At 41.7% G+C, this 23271-nt stretch overlaps 1 long non-coding RNA gene across 1 annotated transcript; it reads right to left on the reverse strand.

Annotated features, from left to right (window-relative positions):
• Positions 1-7627: 7627 nt before the first annotated feature.
• On the reverse strand, positions 7628-15981 carry LOC120565417. Its single transcript, XR_005640240.1, has 3 exons — positions 15851-15981; positions 15637-15770; positions 7628-7870 (listed from the first exon to the last, which is right to left on the reverse strand). It is a non-coding gene; the product is annotated as an uncharacterized LOC120565417 (long non-coding RNA).
• Between the last annotated feature and the right edge of the window lie 7290 nt (positions 15982-23271).

The following is a 23271-nucleotide window of genomic DNA, read 5'->3' on the forward strand; positions in this document are numbered from 1 at the left end:
CCAGGGTTGTAACTGAAATAATAGGCTAAAGCAACGACAGTTTATGGAAAGCCCAAGTGTAATTATTGTCAGATCTTGGTCCTGAATGATGAGGAAGTGATATTAATAAGCGTTGTGAATCATGTATTTACAGCGTTGGCTATTTTTTGTTGTTGCCAGTTTTGTTTCCTGTTTTAGGAAGTAGCAACTGTATTGCTTTTTGTCCGTAAAACCGTGTCTGTTTCCTTCATATTTCTGAAGGATTATCTTTTGTTTGCTATGTAAAACATGCGGCTTTGGTAGACTTGTCCTTGTTTGTGATTGGTCATATGGAGCAAACCCCGCCTCTTTTATGTGAAGGTGCGCCGCTGGCTGGTTGATTGAAGTTGTTGTTAACCAGTGTCGTGACTCAGCTTATTCAGGACCACGGTTGTTAGGTTAGTTAGTTAGTTAGTCTTCTGCTAACTCTAAAATATATGATCATGTCAACTGGCTTGAGTCCTTAAAGGGGTGATAGAATGCAAAACCGATTTTACCCTGTCATAGGATAACGACAGTTCAGTGGGTAAATAGGACATACATAGAAGCTCAAAATCCCATTGACTCCTCTTTACTATGAAAATCTCATATTTTGAAACTGCCGCTGAAAACGGGCGAATCCCAACAAAGCTGAGTTGCTTACGTAAGCATCTCAAAATCCGGACACTTAAGAGAACAGTCACGCCCCAACATTTACATAGGCTACACAACTGACCTGAGATCAGGTAGTCTTCTGAATCTAGCTAGGTCACGCAGATCTCTGCTATTCCATTACAATTCACTTCTGAAACTTTTTTATGCGAGAAATCAACCATATAAAGCTCAGATATGGGCCGTTTTACAAAAATGGATGGCTAATTGCAAATTTTGTCCGACTGTGGGTCGGAATTAAGCAGCCGGTCCTGCCTGGGTTGTTGCCTCGCCGCCCGGCCTGCTGTGAGCTCCGTTACGGCTGGCAGCCATACCCGCGCAGAGTCACCGGTAACACCGCTAATGGACCACTAAACGCCGAGGCTCTGACAGAGCTCCAGGGCCTGCAGCTCACCTCTTCCTGCTGGCTAAATGTCCGGTATGTGTGAGTGAGAGCGCGGTCAGCGAGCTTGTTACACCAGCAATCTGTTACCACAGGTTCCAGTTATCTTTTAATGTGTGTAATTATAATGTGTTGAGTTATTTAAACAAACGATTGGGGAAATAAACGCCGCTTGTCCGCGAGTCTCATTGATAGCGCCTGCGGCTGGATGTAGCTCTATCAATGAGAGCTAGCTAGCCTCTTCTTCATGTTAACTGAGGCACAACAACAACTAGAATGCAGAGAGAGTAGGAGCAGAAATCACTGGTAGGTTTGTGGAGCCAAGTTACCACTGGTAACGGAGAAACGAACTGGCGCTGGAGAGGTGAACAGCCGGGTAGATAACTGCTGGTTGATTGATGGGATGAGCTGCAGCTTCAGATCCCGTTCTGTACCTGCTTCCTTCCTGCTGCTCCCACGCTGTGACCTGCTCGTCTGCTGCCTGCTCATCATGCCACTCAGCTCCCATCCCTGTCTGAAGCCGCTCTATCCTGAACTGGTCCTCTCTGGTTAACACCTTAACCGACCCTCTCTGTCCGTGTGATCGTCTCTGAGCCTGAGTCATACAACCGGAGCTTAACGAGATCACTTAGTTTGTTCACTTGTTTTTGGGCAAATTGATTAAAAGAAACCCAAATTTCAAAATAAAAAGGGGTCAAAGAACGAGGAAAGAAGGGTTAACCCTTGTGTTGTCCTTGGGTCTAATTTGACCTGTTATCAAAGTTTTTTATATCAGAAATACAACCAAATCGCCCCAAAATAACATGGATGGATGGATATACATAAACTTTGACATGAACCAGTCTGTGATCAACATGCTCTGATCTTAAATATTAGTCAAAATAATTCATTATTTCTGCTTTTCTTAAGTTAAAAATTAGGCATAATGTCATTAAAATTAGGTTCATAGACCATGAATAAAAAAAAGCGTTGATGAACTTGACAAACGTTTAAGAAAGCACCAAAAACGTCGGAAAAAGCGTCAAAAAAGTTCTTATTCAATTTTGACCCGGAAGGACAACAAGTTGATGGTCGATGGGAAGTCAACAAACGGGTCAAAGAACGAGGAAAGAAAGGTTGAAGGCTAGATGACATCACCCCTCAATGATCTGTCTAGGACAAATAAAGTAAAGAATGAATGAACTTTGGTGCATGTCGGTTTAACGTTACCAACTGTGGCTAACTTGGCTCCCGTTAGCTGGGCGTCTTCCTCTGAAGCTAATAAGATAGATAACATGCTAATAATGCTAACGTATAACGTTCAATAAAATAATATTTCACTCAGAGAGAGAACTGGAGCGTAGACGTCTTGGAGGGTCTGTTAGCACAAAACATAAAACATTCTCCATAAGGCCCAAACACGGCTGGGAGGTAAAGTGTAGCTTTAGCTGAAGAGACTGGACGCCTACAAGAGCTGCAGCCATGTTTCTATTGGCATGAATATAAACAACTCTAATTATTATATAGCAATCACATAAACATAAGGAGCTATTAAAAGGAGACTTGTAGGACTAGTTAGTATCTAAGTTCATTTTATTGAGCTCAACAGTGACTGACCACTTTTTGAACAACTGGATGAGGAGGTTTTTACCATTGATATATTTCTTATTATATATTCTTATCTAAAGAGTTTAAAGCCTGGAACCGAGTCCACCAGCTCCCAGATGAATCAGGACCATAAAACATTTGACTCAGTGCAAAACAACATTTAGAAACAAGACTGTGAACAGAAAGGATCAGAGACTTCAGCGGTAGCAGCAAGTCCACACAGCATTCTGGGATGCACACACACACACACACACACACACACACACACACACACACACACACACACACACACACACACACACACACACAGACACACACACACACACACACACACATACACACACACACACACAGACACACACACACACACACACACACACACACACACAGTTTTGATCAGAGACTTGAGTGGTAGCAGCAGGTTGGCAGCATGGAGGTGGGCCTGTTAGAAGACCTGATACAACATTAATGTCCTAGTTTGTTATTGATGAACAAACCAGGTAAAGAAAGAAAAAGGAGGAGAAGAAAACGCACAGAAGTAGCCAGAGAGGTTAAAGAGCCAAAGAGCTGGATGACAGAGAAATGGACAGACAGGAAGTAAAGACTAAACGTGTGTTTAAACACTGCTTCATCTAGAAGGGAATGTCCCAGCTACTCATTTGGTTCAGACTCCTTTGAAAACATATCAATAAGAAAATGACATTACACAAACCGTGGGTAGCTGCATCTCATCCATAAGTTTCAGTGCTGTTGTATATTGATTGTGTCAAACAGCCTGAAACTGGCCCGGGTCACATGACTGGGTCAGAGCTCTGGTTCTCTAACTGGTTTCCAGAATGTTCCCCTTTGAATTGGGTTTTTAAGCCAAGTACCCCCTGACCAGTGTCAATCATATTTGGTAGAAAAAATAGTTTATATAGAGAGGAAGATTACAGCGATGTCAGCGATAGATTTACTAAACATCTGCCTGAAAAATATTTAAATGATAAATAAGGAAGACAAAAACTTGAAAAAGATGTTAGAAAGAAAGAAGTAGGTAAGGCAACAGTAGGTTGAAAATAGCAACAAAAACTACAAAAAGCAACAAAACCTTTGACAAGTAAGGCAACAATATGAAGACAAAAGAGACAAAAGAAATTGTAAAGAGAGAAACTTGGAAAAAAAGACAATAGAAAAAAGGGAAAGACAAACGGGAAGAATAGGTTAAACAAAAGTGACAAAAAATTCACAAAAAGCAACAAACTTGAAAAAAAGCAGGAAAAGAAGGAAAGACAGAAGGGATAGAAACATCACATTGTTGGTAGAAAAAAGTCTCTATAAAGAGGAACAATGGTCTGGTGCAACAGCCTTTCAACTTAAAAACATTTCATAAAGATATCTCCTGTAGTCCCTGCAGTCCTCTAGAGTACCCCTAGGGGGACACGTATCCCCTGCAGTCCTCCAAAGTACCCCTAGGGGGACAAGTACCCCCTGCAGTCCCCCAGAGTACCCCTAGGGGGACACGTACCACATAAGAGAGAGAATGGCAAAGAAACAATGGCAGAGAAAAGAAGTGTGGACAAAAAAGAAAGGCGGAGAATAGCAGAAAGGAAACGTAGCGTGGTGGGCTGATACTTTTCACCTGTAGATAAAAATACAGCAAGATGCACTATTAGTGAGAAGAAAGTGGCACACACACACACACACACACACACACACACACACACACACACACACACACACACACACAAACACACACACACACACACACACACACACACACACACACACACACACACACAGACACACACTATTAGTGAGAAGAAGCGGCACACAGCAGCCACAGCAGCAACACAAGCAACGTTAACCTCTTCACACATTTCTAAAAACTTTGAAAGTCAGAAGGAACTGTTCCTTATTTATTTCAGAGGCCACCAGAGGAGTTATAGGATCTTTCGCCAGCAATACATTTTCTATGACCCTCCAAAATGATTGGGTAAAGAGGCAGGACCCTCCCCAAATATGTATTGATGCCTTCTGTACTGGTTTGTGCTTAATGAAGATGTGAAGATGCCCTTTGTTTTTTACAGCCATGACGTTCATGACTTAACCTCTGCTTTCTCATCTCATAAATCACATTCCTCTGTTGTGGTGGGGGGCCATTTCAGTAGATTTACTCACTAACATTGTTATAGTGTGGGGGCCATTTCAGTAGATTTACTCACTGACATTGTTATGGTGGGGGGCCATTTCAGTAGATTTACTCACTAACATTGTTATAGTGTGGGGGCCATTTCAGTAGATTTACTCACTAACATTGTTGTGGAAACACAATAATCATGGAAACTAAATGCACACTTCCTGCATTACTGCATTACTCCAAATACTAAGATACTCCTCTAGTAAACTACTATTCACATGAAATAAAACAATAAAACATTGAGACCATTCAACAAAGCACTCTGGGTAATAACAAATTCAACACTAGAGCTTAGCTCGGGCCCAAAAAATCAAGCCTGACCATACCCGAGCCCGACACATTAACTGTAATTATGAGCCCGAGACCAATTTCAATCCGACACTTTTTTAATATGTGGGCCGTTATAACTGACGTTGTCAACTACAATTCCAAGTTGTTTGAATTATAATTCAATTCAATTTTATTTATAGTATCAAATCATAACAAGAGTTATCTCGAGACACTTTACAGATAGATTAGGTCTAGACCACACTCTATAAATTCCAAAACCACAATAATTATTATAGAAATCTGTTTAAAATGATCTGAATGAATAATGCAACATGGACGAAGCAGGTAAACTGCTGTTAGTTTATTCAGAATGGAATGGATCGCAAATGGATCCGAATGTTACAGAATCGACAGCGCATTTATTTTAAAATCCTCAACCGGCCTGTCTCAAACCAGCTGATGGTGTGGCTGCGACTCAGCTATTCAAGTCACAGAGGCTGGTTTTAGAACGTAAGAGGCTTCACCTGTTTCAACGGCCAATAGAGAAGTCAGCTGGTAAAGCCAGATATAAACTATATGAATAAAATGATCATTAATCCATTTTATTTCTGCGTTACAAACAGCTTTACAAAATGGCAGTTTTAGACGGAGCGGAGCCTCAACAACCGACCGAAAGCACGGTAGTGTTATATGGTGGAGAGAGCTAGAGAGAGACTGAAGAGAGAGAGATAGAGAGAGACTGGAGAGAGAGAGAGAGGCCCAGCGTTAGAACAAAGCACGGTAGTGTTATATGGTGGAGAGAGATAGAGAGAGACTGGAGAGAGAGAGATAGAGAGAGACTGGAGAGAGAGAGATAGAGAGAGACTGGAGAGAGAGAGAGAGAGAGAGACTGGAGAGAGAGAGATAGAGAGAGACTGGAGAGAGAGAGATAGAGAGAGACTGGAGAGCGAGAGATAGAGAGAGACTGGAGAGAGAGAGATAGAGAGAGACTGGAGAGAGAGAGATAGAGAGACTGGAGCGAAGGAGCGCCCAGCAGTGCTAGAACAAAGCTGTGAATCAGAGAACTAAAACGTGTTTTTGCCGATTCATCTCTAGAAACACAACTGTAGCGAGCATGTCACTATCACTAACGTTATCCACATTTATATTTACTCGCAACAAATGATATATCCAGCTTCAAAAAAGTCTAAAAGTCTGAAGTTAGAACGAATGCATTGTGCAAAGATTGGTTGCTATGGAGACGATACACAGTGTTGAGTTCTGTTGACAGTTGAGTTGAGTTCCGTTGCTCTGATTGGTTGTAGGTCTATCCAATGAATGCAGAGGAATTTTCTTTCCTGGTTCGGTTGGAACACGCTGTCACTACCCGATGTGAGTCGAGTGCCGATGTGAGCATGCTCAGATTTAAACGGTTTACGGCATAACGTGTCTTACTGAAATTTGTGAAATCTGTAAAATAAAACTTTTCTCTTTACGTACAAGATGGAAATCATTTCAAAAACGTTTTAGCTATATGATTGTTAGATTGCTAACGTTAGCTCTAAATGCCATTCAAGTGACAGTCTTTGTTGTGTTTGATTGCTAACTTTTAACTAGCAGTCATTTCAAAAATGTTTTAGCTATCTATGATTGTTTGATTGCTAACGTTAGCTCAAAACGCCGTTAGCATCTAGAAGTAGTAGTAGTGTGGCAGCACGAGAGCTGACGAAACCAAACACCGACAACACCACCCTGGGAATTTCACCCAGAGAATGATATCACTTACTAATGAATGATTTTACTTCCAATTGCTAGATTATCATATTTAAGGTCACACAGGTCAGTATACAAAAGCGCCAAAGACGAGGTTCAACTTACAAAAATACAATTTTATTTCAGTAAAAATCAATAAAGTTTAGAAAGCAATCAATTTAAAACACATTCACACCAAAAAAAGGGGAAAAAAAGGAAGTAAGTAGGCGGGCTACCAGTGGCGGAGAAGGGGGTACGAGGGGTAAGGGGGATCCCAGGGAAAGTCACCCGTGACACAAAAAAAAACAACAGTGAACACAGCAAATCAAAACGGGGAAACACAGCACACCGGGAAGGAGATACCACCACCCGGACACCAACACCACCACCTTCGGCTCTCAGTCAACTGAAAAATGGGAAGAGAAATGGGAAACACACTCACACAAAATTAAAGGGTTTCACTCACAAAAGAAATATCAAAAATCAATAACAGATTATAAGGACACAAATTAAAAGGAATCAAAGACAATATAAATACAATGTAATGGCCAGAACCACTAGTGGTTCCAGAAAGCCGTACCAAAACAAGAAACAGAACACTTATAATTAACACAACATAACCAAGAAAAATCAATATTTAAATAAAAAAAAAACTAACTAAAGAAAACTAAACAAAATATAAGTACAACTTTTAATTAAATTGAAAACAAAATAAAAAGAAAAGAAAAAAAACAACTAAATCAACCAAATTAATATAAGGAGCCAAACCCCTCAACTACATTCATTCAGATAAAAGCAGGTGGCTCATACATCGGCCCAGTAGCCATGAAGGCAACACAGGCGTGCAACAATACTCAATACGATTTTTAAATAGCAGCAGTGGCAGTCTCGGCAAAAGCCTCCTTAGGCAAAACAGCAATCTCGACAGACAGCAGCCTCGGCAAAAGCTTTCTTAGGCAAAAGCTTTCTTAGGCAAAAGCTTTCTTAGGCAAAACAGCAGCCAGTAGTTGAAGTGTTACAGCTAACAGGGATCTCCGGCGGCTTCAGCATTCCTAGTGTAGCGGCTATTTGTCCTTAAACTTAAACAAAACTAATAATACCAAACTTCTCAAATGGCCACTGAGGCTACGTCATGCTTTAGGCTTTACGCATGGTTTAGAGGTACCAAAATAAACTAATGTCAATAGCAAAGGATGAGTTCGAGGAGGTTTATTTTCACATATAAGCAAGCTCACAGATATTTCCTGCTGCCTCTCTCACACTGTGGTAAAACCCATATGCCCCGCGAGCTCTCCCGGGCTCCTCCCACCTTGACCTATTTATGCAAATTAACGTAGCACCACGTGACCAATAAATGACAATATAAGTAAACAAAAAAATAAGCATAAATGCAAAATAAAACAAATTAACTTTTAGCAAAGAAAAGAAATACATTAGACTATAACTTAAGCCTAAAATAAACAAAATGCAAAATAGCTCCAACAACCCAGCCCCTAATTGTGATGGTAATTTACCCACAATTAACCTTAGCTCTTAGCACAAAGGAGCTATTTCCTGATTATAACTTAAACACTAAGCTTGAATCTTGCATCTTCAGATTCTCCATGCCTACAAAACAAAAAATAGATAGAGAACAGAGATAAGAGAGAGAATGAGATATATAGTCAATTATCAGCCTCCAAGAGAAGACAGAGCTTGGTTATTGGTCTGTCCAGGATGCTGGTCTTCGTTTGGACCTTCACCGAGCAAACCAGTCCTCTTAAGTCAGCTGTGGTACTTAAACTCTGCCCATCATCCATGAGCCTCTTGGAGCTGTGGCATCAGCAAGGACAACAATATCTCCTGGAATGAAGTTTCTTTTTTGCTTTGTCCATTTTTGTCTTTCTTGCATTACAAGCAAATACTCTGATGTCCACCTTTTCCAGAAAAGCTCCGCGACGTACTGCACTTGCCTCCATTTCCTCTTAATGTACAGGTCAGATTTTTTGAACAAACCTGGTGGCAAAATGGGCTTGCCTTTCAGCAGGAGAATGTGATTTGGAGTGAGCACTTCCAAGTCATTGCGATCTTCTGAGACCTTAGTTATTGGCCGGTCATTGAGTATAGCTTCTACCTCACAAAACAGTGTTTGCAGGCCTTCCTCGTCCAGCAATTGATGTCCAACAACAGAGGTAAGTACACTGCGCACAGAGCAAATCAGACGCTCCCAAACGCCACCTTGGTGAGATGCAGCTGGAGTGTTAAAACGCCACGTCATTCCTTCCTGCACAAAAATCCTTTCAATTTTAGAGTGATTTAAAGCGGCGAGAGCCTGCCTCAGCTCCTTCTTCGCTCCAACAATATTTGTGCCGTTATCGGACCTCATACTTGTCACAGATCCTCTTCTACAGATAAATCTTCGGACAGCATTGATTCAGGAGTCTGTGTCGAGGGAGTGCGCCACCTCCAAATGTATTGCGCGGCTGCTCAAACAGGTAAATATCACTCCATATCGCTTCAGCACAGTTCTCCCTCTCCTCACATCCAGTGGTCCAAAATAGTCCACTCCCACATTTGTAAAGGGTGCGTTATCAGGCACAACTCGTTCCTCTGGTAAATCAGACATTTTCTGTTCTCCAAGTTTTCCTCTATACCTTCTGCACACTGTACATTGTGAGAGAATCTTCCTGGCTGCAGAGTTGGCATTTATAATCCAATACTTCTGTCTCAATCTGTGCAGCATATGATTGCGTCCAGCATGTCCAAGTTGGTGATGGATGTAACGTAATATGAGCTATGAGTCCTTCGACAGAATCACAGGATGTTTCACCTCCAACGGCAGAGCAGATTTAGACAAGCGTCCACCAACTCTGAGGATGCCATCTTTGATAAAGGGATCGAGGCGATACAGAGGGCTGTCTTTGGAAACAGTCTTTGAGTCGTGTTTTAGTGAGGAAATTTCAGTGCTGAATCTTTGGTTTTGTGCAAACTGAATTATTGCCTTTTCTGCTTCCTCCAAGCGCTCTGATGTCAAGCCGGATCTTCCAAGTGTGGCTTTGAACCTTTCAAGCTCCTTTTCCACATTTTCATTCTGCTTGATCACATATTCTTTCCTCTTTCGGCTCAAAAGTAAAAGTCTTTCTTTCAGCTCCAACAACCAAGCCACTGATGTTTTAAGCTTTCTCCAGGATGAGAAATAGTGAATGGCCGACTGAGGGAATTGTCACTGTATGTTGTGAAAGCATTCACTTTAAGTTCGCTTTTTACCTCCGGATCATCAGATGAGATGGAAGAGGAATCCAAGTCGAGTTTTGGCCATTCAGTGGAAGACAAACGCAAAAAGTCTGGTCGTTTTAGCCATTTTCCTTTCCCAAACTCCTGAGCTCTTAGTCCTCGAGATGCTTCATCTGCAGGATTATCTTTGGTGTTTACATACCTCCACTGATCTTTGTCCTTGGCTTCTCTTATGGCGCTGACACGGTTGGCAACATATGTGTGAAAGCGCTTTGTTTCATTGAAGATATACTTGAGAACAGTAGTGCTATCAGTCCAGAAAAATGACCTTTGCAATGACAACTGTAGCTCCTTCAACAGCATTGTGTTCACTCGAACCGCAAGCACAGCTGCAGCAAGCTCAAGGCGTGGAATAGTTAGTTGCTTTAGAGGAGCAACACGAGCCTTGCCTGTAATGAATGAAACATGCACACTGTCGGTATTCTCCAATCTTAAGTATGAAACAGTGCCATATCCTGATTGACTAGCATCTGAAAAATGATGCAGTTCTGCTTTCACTTGTGTTCCAAAGTTCTTGGGTTTAATGCACGGTTCCACTCTAAATCCACTCATATGCTGAAGTTCAGAGAGCCACTCAGACCAATGTCTGGAGACAGTACTGGGAACTGGCTCATCCCAGTTTGTTCTACGCAGCTCCTGTAACAGTAACTTGGCAGGGATTATGAAAGAAGACAGAAAACCCAGTGGATCATAGAGAGAGCTCACCACAGAAAGGATGCCCCTTCTGGTGTGTGGACGTTCCTGCACTGCAGTCCTAAAGCTGAACGTGTCTCCTTGAACGCACCATTGCATCCCCAGAGCTCTTTCCACAGGGAGTTGGTCCCTGTCCAAATCCATGTTCTCCAAACCCACTGCTCTGATATTAATGGGAATATGTGCAAACACATTTGGGCTATTTGTGACCCACTTTTGGAGATGGAAGCCACCTTTTTTACAGAGAGATGTTAGTCCATGTATGAGCTTCACTGCATCTTCCTCTGTCGCAGTGGACTTGAGACAGACATCCACATAGAAATTTGTTTTGACTGTGCTGAGGACGTTGGGTGAATATTGCAGTGCATTATCCTCAGCAGTTCTTCTCAATGCATAGTTTGAACAGCTTGGAGAAGATACAGCTCCAAATAAATGCACGCACATCCTGTATTCCTCTGGCTCCGTTGTAGTGTCTCCATTGGGCCACCATAAAAAGCACAAGAAGTCGACATGCTTGTGTGGGACCCGGACCAGATGGAACATGGCATTGATGTCAGCAATAACAGCGACGGGCTCTTCCCTAAACCGGAGGAGGACACCAATAAGCGTGTTAGTGAAGTCTGGGCCCTGCAAGAGATGGCTGTTTAATGATGTACCTTTGTAAGTACAGCCGCAATCGAACACAACACGCAACTTTCCTTTGGTTGGATGATGTACACCATGTTGGGGAATGTACCACACCTTTCCTTGCTGTGGTGTGGGCTTATTTGTGGGAACCTTTTCTGCATATCCCTGCTCCAACATGTTGTTGAGGAAATCAACGTATTGAGCTTTGAATGAAGTATCTTTGTTAAATCTCCTCTTCAGACTTTGGAGTCTTTGTAATGCAATGCAGCAATTATTTGGCAAAACAGGATCTTCAACTCTGAAAGGTAAGTCAATATAATAATGTTAATTGTTAAGCACTGTTGTATCCTTCATAATTTTCATGAATTTAATGTCTTCTCTTGACATCTCAAGTTGTTCATCATATGTTCTTTCAGCAAAGCCATGATTGTACTGCTGCATCAACATATTTTCCAAGTGCTCCACAGATATATGATTAGTAGTTACGACAGTGCATCCTGATTTGACACCAGCACCTCCAGAGTCTCCAATGCGAAGAGGCCCGTTTATGACCCAGCCAACTCTGGTCCTAACTGCATACGGTCCCCCACATTGGCTGTTTACCAATTCCCATGGCTCCAAAACTTTGGGAGAGTCCGTTCCAATAAGCAAGTCCACATCTGCATCCACTTCATGTAGCCTAATGCTGCTCAAGTACGCCCACTTGGCAACATCATCCTGACATGGCACATTGACTTTGGATACAGGCATTTCTGTTTGTGTCAGAACAGATGGTAGTTCAATAAAATCCTCGGTGTTGAAACCAGACACCTCCAGACCAATTATCACATTGGTATTAATGGTTTTAGTCTGTCCCATTGTCCTTAATAATACATTACAGCTTTTACCTGATACTCCCAGCCTTTCAGCCAGACTAGCAGTGTAGAAGGTACCAGAGCTACCAGGCTCCAAGAAAGCGTAAGTGTGCACAACTTTATTACCTTTCTGACTTTTCACCCGTACAGCCACAATGGAGAAAACAGCAGTGTCCTCTTCACCAGCCCCAATATGACCACACGTCTGCTGCTGCTCGGGTACAATGCTCAGTTTCTTTAGAGGTTATCCTTGAAGTATCCTCCCTCTCCACATGCAGGACAGATGGGTGTTTCCTGTGACACACTTCACAATCCAAGCGACTTCTACAGTCTTTGCTTGTGTGTCCATATTTCAAGCAGCCGAAACAAACACCTTTCTCCTTTAGAAAGTGAATCTTGTCCTGTTGTGTCTTTCTTTTAAACTGAAAGCATTTTTCCAGAGTGTGATTGGTGAAATGGCAGAACAGACATTTAAGCTGGTTACTGTGAGCTGTTAAGTTTTCCTTTTCTTTATGTCCATCCCTTATTGCATTGATGCTGGTGGCAAAGGTACCACTTTTCCTTTTCTGTTTAACTTGAATGGCTAGCTTTGTGTGGCTGGCTGGGGAAACATCATTAATATTTCCAAATAGCGGATCTGAAACAATTTTGACTTGTTTTTCAATAAAATTTACAAAATCAACAAACACTGCTCTGCTTCCAGTTTGTTCCAGTATGTCACATGCCACATTTCTCCACTTTTCCCTCAGTTTGTATGGAAGTTTCATTAGAATTGTCCTGAGGTTAGCCGGCATGTCTAATTCCTTCATGTACTTTATATGATGTACTATGTTGGAGCAACCTCGAAGGAACAAAGCAAATGACTGCAGAGCGTTAACATCCTCAGGTTTTATTGAGGGCCAGTTGTTGATTTTGTCCATATAAGCAGAAGAGATTTTATGTTCACTGCCAAAATGTTCAATCAAAAGCGTTTTTGCTCTTTGGTAACCAGGTTCGGAGGGCAGATGCTGACAACTTCTCACAATGTCTCTTGGTTGTCCCCTAGTTTACTGTTCTAGGAAGTACAAACAATCACTGAAATTATTAGTTTTATCCTCAATACAATTTTCAAAGGCTCTGAGAAAAGATTTAAAATACAGGGGGTCTCCATCAAATACAGGTATATTTCTGGTAGGCAGAGCAGAGGCTGTGTTTTGTTGGACCAACAGGGCAGTAATTTCATTTTGACGCTGCATGATGTTCAAAATGTCCGGAAAGCTGGTGGATTGATCATTGACATGAGCATTTTGCAAACCCATTGGTCGTGTACTTTGTCTTTGGGAAACAGGAATGACATTAGGTATGGGTGGTTGTATTACGACATGTTTGGATCCAACACCAACAGAGACAGAACTCAATAAGCGACTGGAGGAAGGTTCGGAGTTTTCATTTGTGGGCACAAAACATTCAACATTTGGATTTAGTTCATATTTTCCTGGATTTTCTGACCTTTCCAAGTAAGAATTCATGCCATCTGATGTTGTAGATGCACATTTTGACGCTTTAGAGCCACACTTTGAATTTATTTCCAGAACCTTCAATTTTGCATTTGTCACCTTTAATTCTGCCTCCAGAGCAAGTTGTTCCTTTTCTCTCCTTAAATGTTCCCGTTTCTTCCGTAATTCCTTTTGGTCCTTTTCCTGTTTCCTTCTTGATTCCTCTTGTTCAAGTCTTACTTGTTCCTCCTGCGCCTCCAAAATGTGCTTTTGTTTTAGAGCAGCCATGCGCTCCTGTAATGCTGCTTTATCTGCTTGCGCTAATATTCTTGCAGATGCACTGGATGATGTTCTTGACAGTTTAGAGCCAGCTTTTGAGCGCGCTGCAGAACCTTGATTGGATACACTGTCCTCAGGCCTAATATCGATTTGATTATCAGGTAGTTTGATTGGAAGTTCATATGAATGGCCTGCATTTGATAACCACCCTTTGACATCATCAATAAAATTTGAAAACAGATTTTCCTTTTGTTCAAAATATTTATCTTGATTTTCCTTTTCATCCTGAGGTATATTCAGTGACACAAATGACAAATGATGTTGTTTTGCCTCCTTAACACATGTGATCATTTGATCCAAAAGAGGCTTGACTGCATCAATATTTTCTGCAGAATGCATAAATTTATCCATTTGATTCATGCACACTTTGGCTTGTCTACATTTTGTCGATCTTTTTTCCTGACACGTTTGCATGAAAAACATCATTCCTTTAGCAGTATGGCTTGTGCGCCTCCTTATAGGAAGTCCCGTGTCACTTATGGCTTTGGATGCAACGTCAGACATTTTTACTTTCTATTGATGTTGACCAGGTACACACACAGCTTTTTGCAAAGGTCGAATAAAGCACGTACCTTGCGGATTTTGTTTGCAGCGGTGATTGCTGTTGCGCGTGGGCGTGCGCGTCACCTGTGAAGGCTTTGGGCCAGCCTTTGCGAATCCAATTGCAACAAACATCAATCCTCCACTCCGTAAATGCAGCTCCAGCGCTCCAGTAGCGTCACCGTTATCCAGCCCGCTCCTCCACCACTCCTAGGCCCTGTTGCGCGCGGCCGTGCGCGCCACCTGTGAAGGCTTTGGGCCACCTTCTGCAAATCCAACCGCAACAAACATCAATCCTCCACTCCGTAAATGCAGCTCCAGCGCTCCAGCAGCGTCACCGTTATCCAATATGGTGTCCAGGGAAGCTTTACACGCGCCTCCACCACTCCTAGGCCCAGCGTTGCCTCGAGCATCCAGGTGAGTAATCCACTTTAAAAGAGTAATCCAGCAAAGAACAAGTCCAATTTCCAGGTAAACCAACGATATACCTCCAGGAGCCAGGGTTTTACTTATGTAGCGGCTATTTGTTCTTAAACTTAAACAAAACTAATAATACCAAACTTCTCAAATGGCCACTGAGGCTACGTCATGCTTTAGGCTTTACGCATGGTTTAGAGGTACCAAAATAAACTAATGTCCATAGCAAAGGATGAGTTCGAGGAGGTTTATTTTCACATATAAGCAAGCTCACAGATATTTCCTGCTGCCTCTCTCACACTGTGGTAAAACCCATATGCCCTCGCAGCCTCTCCCGGGCTCCTCCCACCTTGACCTATTTATGCAAATTAACATAGCACCACGTGACCAATAAATGACAATATAAGTAAACAAAAAAATAAGCATAAATGCAAAATAAAACAAATTAACTTTTAGCAAAGAAAAGAAATACATTAGACTATAACTTAAGCCTAAAATAAACAAAATGCAAAATAGCTCCAACACCTAGCATTTACAGAAAATAATAATTAACACTAATTAAGTTTAACAAATAAATCCAACCCCATTTAGCCCACATACCGTTCAAGCAGCGTTTTAGTAGACCCAGAGGGAGGCAGCTCCGAGCATGCAAACCGTAGCAGCTATCAGTGTTACTCGCTTTTCATTTACGGCGTTCAACCGGTATGGTGAAGGATGGCCCGCCAACCGAAGATCTACAAAGCGTTCAGTATATAACAACGGCAAGAAAATAACCGTGACAATGAGTGTGGAGGCAGCCAAGCCGCTACCCTACCTGTAGCACAGCAAAACACCTCACGGAGTGAGTGACCCGGAAGTGTAGAGGACTTCCGTCACCAACGAGCAAGAGAGGGCGGAAGGAGGACAACTAGCTGCTTTTATACCGGGCCCTTAGCCAGTGATTGGTCAAAAGAGCGCCAGGTAGTTAGGAGTTCAACTCATACTGCTACAGTAGCAATGGGGGCTGAGACTGAGAGCTACATGGGAAAATATGCATCAAACAAGCCACTTTGAAATTTTACTTTTTTCATGAATATAAAAGTTGGGTGAAACCCCCCAGATTAAAAAATGTTGGCTGAACCTCCCCTCAACAAAGAATAAAAAGACATGGCCCTCCCATATTTTCCTCCGGTGGTCCATTCCATGCGAACGGTCCATAAGAAGGATGAAGAATGTCGAAAGTTGACTTGATTTTTTTCATGTAGGATTAGAAGATTATAAAATCTTCACGAACAATCAAAATGAAGTAAATAAAACGGTAAAAATCTTTCTGTTTGGATTTCTGATGAATATCAGATTGTTCTGTGTTATTGAGGTATTTTTTTATAAACATTACTGTCAGGAAGCCCAAATAGTTGAATGAGTAGTGGAAGTTGTTCAGAAAGGTTTCAAAAAATGTCATAAAAGGATTAAGAAACAGGAGAAAAGCGTTATTTAGAGACACACACAAACACACAAACACACACACAAACACACACACACAAACACAAACACACACACAAACACACACACACACAAACACACACAAACAAACACACACAAACACACACACACGCCCTTCGCTCTCCTCTCTGAATAATGTGTGAAACACGTCAGCATCTGTGGTTTTAGACTTGTGAAAAGGACATTTATTTCCGGACAGAGGTGATGCTACAAAGTTTCCTCTGATGATGAGATAAAGAAGAGATGTTTGTTAAAAAAGAAAAAGTATCAGCTGCTGATGAGGGTTGGTGTAGAGTGTATATGAACTGAGTGGTGTCAGTGTTTGTCGACCTCGGAGCAGAATGGCTGCAGTCACAGAGCTCTCCTTCCTGTGGTTTGCTCTCATCAACAACATCCATGCTCAAGAACTGGTCATCATCAGAGAGGAAGGAGACTCTTACACCTTCTACCTCCCCGAGAACACCACCTCCTGCCTGATCTCCAGATCTGTTGGTGAGGAGCAGCTTGTCCTGTGGAACACCTCTGACCTCTGGTCCAACATCTCCTCAGTACCTGAAGACCTGAAACAACGACTTGTCAGCTCGGTGAATACTTCTTCTTACACCATCCTCCACCTGACCCATTCAGACTCCGGCCGGTACCGAGAGGAGTGTTGGACTGAGGGCAACGTGATGCATGACAACAACTTCACTATTACTGTTTGTAATACTTCAAAACATGGGGGAGTTATTGGAGCGAGACTCTCAGAAACAGTGGATCTGCCATGTGAAGGAGCAGCTGATAATCTGGATATCCAATGGCTCAAACAGGACTCTAGATATGAGCAAGAAACATGGAGCAGAGTTTTTGTGGACAAGACGACATCAGTGATGGACAATGTTAGAGGAAGATACCAAGTGGTGACAAACACATCAACTCTTCGTGTTTCCAACGTCACAGCAACAGACTTTACGCGGTACAGATGTCTGGTGATGAACCAACAGCAGTGTGTTAGCAGTTACACTGTAGGGTTGAAAATACAGTTGTATGAGAGAATGTACCGCTCAGTGGGAGAGACCGCTGTGTTGCCGTGCTCTATCACTGACTCCACTGATGAACAGCCCCCACGTTGGTCTAATCAGTTCTCCTCTGACCTAGGACAACAAAACCAGACTGTTCCTTCACTAGACCAAAACTACTCGCTGGTGTTTTCATCTCTAATGTTAAATCACTCAGGTTGGTACGAATGTAAAGCCTCTATGATGTAAATGCAAATGTATTGGCTGTTTGTGTGTCCCAAATGTGCCCCCTGCTTTAGAGCTCTTCTCAGAAGGAGAAGAAGTCACTCTCAGATGCAGAGATTGGAGAGAGAATAAGGGGCATGGTTGGTTTATCAAGGCTCACCAAACAGAGGGAAGAATCTTTGGTGTAATGTATAATCAGATAATGAGCAGAGTGAGCTGGTATGGTAATGATGGGAGCCTGTTTATTTCTAATATCTCAGTGGGAGATGCAGGGGAGTACTGGTGTGTAGTTTATTACCCATATGGTGGTCAGTGTGTGTCAAGAGAGAAAACTGTTAGTGTACATGGAGCCCTTTGGGATTTACTCCACCTTCTTCAAAGTGCGATGCTCAGTGCTCAGTGTCCTGCTGCTGATGCTCTGTGCTGCTGTAGTCGCTGTGAACCTGAGGACACGGAGAGGAGCGCAGCTTTCCCAATGATTATTATTATAATATTATAAAATAAGTTTTGAATGTTAGAAGGTGACCTTTGATCCTGACAGGATGCAGATGTTCCCTTACGTCTGTATTACTATGTATTATATATATATATATATATATATATATATATATATAGATGATATTATATTGTATATATATTGAGTTAGTTGATCTTTTCGTGACTGTTTGTGTGTGCTTATGTCTGTGTGTGTTCCAGATGTTTTATTTTAAATCTAAAGATTATGTGATGTTGTATATTATATATGAAGGAATATTAATTAGTCTTTAGTGCATTTATAATAGTTGTATCTTCCAGTGTTGTCAGTGTTATAAATGTATTATTATATCTTGGTCTATATCTATAATGTATCGTCTATCTATCATAAATATTATTAATAAACAATAAAACTTGCTTTTGATTGTTTCTTATGTTAACTTTCAGTAAGTAAAGTTTATTTCAAGAGCACATTTAAACACACATTAATCTGACCAAGGTGTGAATAAAAGAACATTAAAATGTAAATATCAAAACCCAAAAAGAAGATCCCAACCACAACAACAAGCAGCAGTTCCCAAACCCAGAATGATAGACATGATGAGACCAGACTGAGAGATTAGAGAGTTATAATGGGTCTTTATCCCAGATATAACAACAGAAATGGAGGGAGCACATCTGATATGTGAAGGCAGCAGCTTCCACCGTCGTGGAGCAGCAACTGGAAAGACTCTGTCCATATTTGGCAGTTTGCAGATGATCTGTATCTGTGTTTTATTATAAAGTTAATGAAATAAAAGGTGTTCTACTTTGTCTCAGCTACAGCTCTGAGTCTCTCCCTCTGCTCCCGTTTACCTCACCACTGAGTCTCACTTCATGTCCCGCCCACAGCACTATCTGGTTGGCTAGATGTTAGACGAGTAACAGCCAATCAGCACTCATCATGACATGCAGCAGCCTCAAGCAGAAGAGTCTCCAGCTCTGGTGGACTTGGTCTCGTTCTGGTCGAGTCCCCCTAATTCTAGAGCGCTCCTTTAATGGGTCATTTAGGAAACTCTAAAGCAATTATTCCTAACCTAAACAAGCAGAAACAGACCATAATAAGTTCAAGTTCAAATGTATTGTCATGTGCATTTAAAGGTACAAAGTACAGAGAGAAAGCAATGAAATGTGCTTTGTCCTGGCCCTCTCTTCTCATAAAAACTAGTCGCCTTCTACTACACTTAACCTCAACTACACCGTCAACAACAAGTAAAGAGATTCTGACTGTTTCTATAATAATGCCACAAAATGATGAGAGCCGCGCCACAGATGACTGTTCAATCAACATAGAAACAAATTAACACGATATGACTGTCGACAGATGCTACAAGAAACTGCTAAATCCAGAAATCACAAAAAAAAGTTGTTAGTATCTATGCCAAAAATATTTTAAATTGTCATGAAATCCATCTATCAAATGAAAATGGACTGGCAATTCTTGGTCTAAATGCCACAGAAATAATTTGTCCTTGTAGTTATTTACACACCCCCTTCCTCAAATATAGATTTTTATGAAAAACCTGATAATGTATTGAAAGAATGCAATTTTAAGAAAGAGGTAATTATCATGGATGACCTAAATATAAACTTGGAGGATAAACAATATAGAAAAAATCTGAAAAAGGTCAGGGATGTGATGGATTTCACACAGCTAATCCACAGGCCCACAAGAAGAACTAATTCCACTAGTTCACAGATTGGTTTATTTTGATCAACATTTGATTATAGTGTCCAGGAAGCTAAACAGTAAACAATTTAAAGCCTCGGTTGCAAATAATTTTCCAAACCTCAATCCAACAGGTAAACTGGGATGAGCTGATATTAAGGAATTATTTGCAACAAGATTGTCTAACATTTTCAAGCCAAATACAGGTAACTCTCTCAAAATGTATCCGTAAGATTAAACATAGGGCCAAAAATAACAGTCTCCCTTGGTTAAATTATAACATTTTCAAGCAGATTAAAAAGTGTGATCTTGCTCTAAAAAATAATGTCACAACAAATTTCCATGACGACAACTATCGCTGCATAATGTTGATAAACAAGGTAGTGAAGGAAATAAGAAAAGCAAAGGCAAACTCCTATTGACATTTTAAATGAAGCACAAGGAAATGTTAAAATAATCTGGAGCAAATTAAAGAAACTGACGGGAACATCACAGCAATAGAAACATGACTGAAAATTAATCAAAATGGAATTTTCCTAAGACACCCAACAGAAACAGCAGAGGCCTTCAATCCAACAGAAACAATAGAGGCCAACAGAAACCCAAGTACCCAACAGAAACAGCACAGGCCTTCAATCACTACTCTCTTGACTCTGTAGCTGAAATCTCACTGAGTTTCCTAGTAGACCAGGGCAGAGTGTATCCAGCAATCACAGTGGAACCTACCTTTACCATAAAAAATAATTACTGAGTCAGGAATCATGAAAATCATTAGGTCCCTTACCTTCTATGGCAAAAGATGTGTTTGGGATGGATACGACTATGCTCAAAGACCTTGGCTCAGTTTTAGTTAATCCTATTACTTTGATTATTAACCTCTCAATAGAAACTGGACAGTTTCCAAATGCCTGGAATTCAGATATTTTCACTCCAATTTTCAAATCTTGTAATTCACCTTCCTTAAGTAATTATAGGCCGATCAGTATTCTCCCGAGAGCATCCAACATTGTTGAGAAATGGGAAGCTGAGCAGATTGTTTTCCATTTAGAAAACCGCTCCACCTCTCTCCACCCAATGTAGTTAGGCTTTAAATCCAACAGACATGGCTAATTGCCTTTTTTTGTTGAGAAAATAAAATCATCTCTGGATTTGGATGGTGTGGTAGGTGCAAAATTTTTGGATCTCAGGGAAGCTTTTGATACTGTCAATCATAAAGTTCTCCTTGCCAAGTTATCCTAATGTAATTTCTGTGATGGTGTGATGACATGGGTGGAATCTCATTTAACAAACAGGGCTCAGTCGATAATCATAGATCAAACTTGGTTCAGTTACATACTGATGTCCCGCAAGGATCCATTCTTGGTCCACTCTTGTTCAGCGTTTATATTAACGACCTTCCATCTATGTCCTGAAGTTGAAACCATAATGTGCGCAGATGATACTGTTGTAAACACACACACACATACGCACACACACAAACATATACACAGACACAGACACACACACGCAAATACACACACACACCACAACCCCATCCTCTCTGAATAATGTGTTTATGAAAACACGTCAGCCTCTGTGGTTTTAGACTCGTATAAAAGGACATTTATTTCTGGACATAGGTGATGCTGCAAAGTTTACTCTGATGATGAGATAAAGAAGTCATGTTTTGATAAAAAAAAGAAAAAGAGCAGCAGCTGATGAGTGTTGGTGTAGAGCGTATATGAGCTAAGTGGTGTCAGTGTTTGTTGACCTCGGAGCAGAATGGCTGCAGTCACAGAGCTCTCCTTCCTGCTGTTTGCTCTCATCAACAACATCCATGCACAAGAACGGATCATCATCCGACAGCTAAGGTCCTCTTACACCTTCAAGCTCCCCAACAACACCACCTCCTGCCTGATCTCCAGATCTGTTGGTGAGGAGAAGCTTGTCCTGTGGAACACCTCTGACCTCTGGTCCAACAGCTCCTCAGTACCTGAAGACCTGAAACAACGACTGGTCAGCTCGGTGAAAACTTCTTCTTACACCATCCTCCACCTGACCCATTCAGACTCCGGCCCATACCGAGAGGAGTGTTGGACTGAGGGCAACATGACGCATGAGAACAACGTCACTATTACTCTTTGTACTTCAATAGGTTGGGCATATATAGGAGTGAGACTTGGAGAAACAGTGGATCTACCATGCGAGGGAGCAGCTGATAATCTGGATGTCCAGTGGCTCAAACGGGACTTTAGATATGAGCAAGAAACATGGAGCAGAGTTTTTGGGGACAAGACAACATCAATGATGGACAATGTTAGAGGAAGTCACCAAGTGGTGACAAACACATCAGCTCTTCGTGTTTCCAACGTCACAACAACAGACTTTACAGAGTACAACTGTCTGGTGATGAACCAACAGCAGTGTGTTAGCGGTCAACCTGTAGAGTTGGTACAATATGAGATAATCTACGGCCCAGTAGGAGAGACCGCTGTGTTGCCGTGCACTATCACTGACTCCACTGATGAACAGCCCCCACGTTGGAGGAAGTATAATTCAAAAACCCGCTCTTACGCTGACCTAGAACTACAAAACCAGACTGTTCCTTCTGTAGACCCAAACTACTCGCTGGTGTTTTCATCTCTAATGTTAAATCACTCAGGTCGGTACTACTGTGAAGCCTCTATGAGTGAGCAATACTATGGGCTGGTGGTGTGCCCCGAATTTGGCCCCCCTGCTGTAGAGCTCTTCTCAGAGGGAGAAGAAGTCACTCTCAGATGCAGAGATTGGAGAGAGGATAAGTGGCATATTTGGTTTATGAAGTCACACCAAACAGAGGGAATAATCTTTAGTGTAATGTCTAATCAGAGCATGAGCAGAGTGAGATGGTACGCTCATAATGGGAGTCTGGTTATCTCTAATATCTCAGTGGGAGACGCAGGGGAGTACTGGTGTGCAGTTACTGACCCAGATGGTGATTTTCAGTGTGTGTTAACAGAGAGAACTGTGTTAGTGTACTTTGAGCCCTTTGGGGTTTACTCCACCTTCTTCAAAATGCGATGCTCAGTGCTCAGTGTCCTGCTGCTGATGCTCTGTGCTGCTGTAGTCGCTGTGAACCTGAGGACACGGAGAGGAGCGCAGCTTTCAGCTCACACACACACTTAATATGCATATATGATCATTTCATCATTGGCTTTAATACAGCCTGGTATACACTGGCTTTAATACAGCCTGGTATACACTGGCTTTAATACAGCCTGGTATACACTGGCTTTAATACAGCCTGGTATACACTGGCTTTAATACAGCCTGGTATACACTGGCTTTAATACAGCCTGGTATACACTGGCTTTAAAACAAGGGATGGGA

This window comes from Perca fluviatilis, chromosome 9, assembly GCF_010015445.1.
Source record: "Perca fluviatilis chromosome 9, GENO_Pfluv_1.0, whole genome shotgun sequence".
Lineage (NCBI taxonomy): Eukaryota > Metazoa > Chordata > Actinopteri > Perciformes > Percidae > Perca > Perca fluviatilis.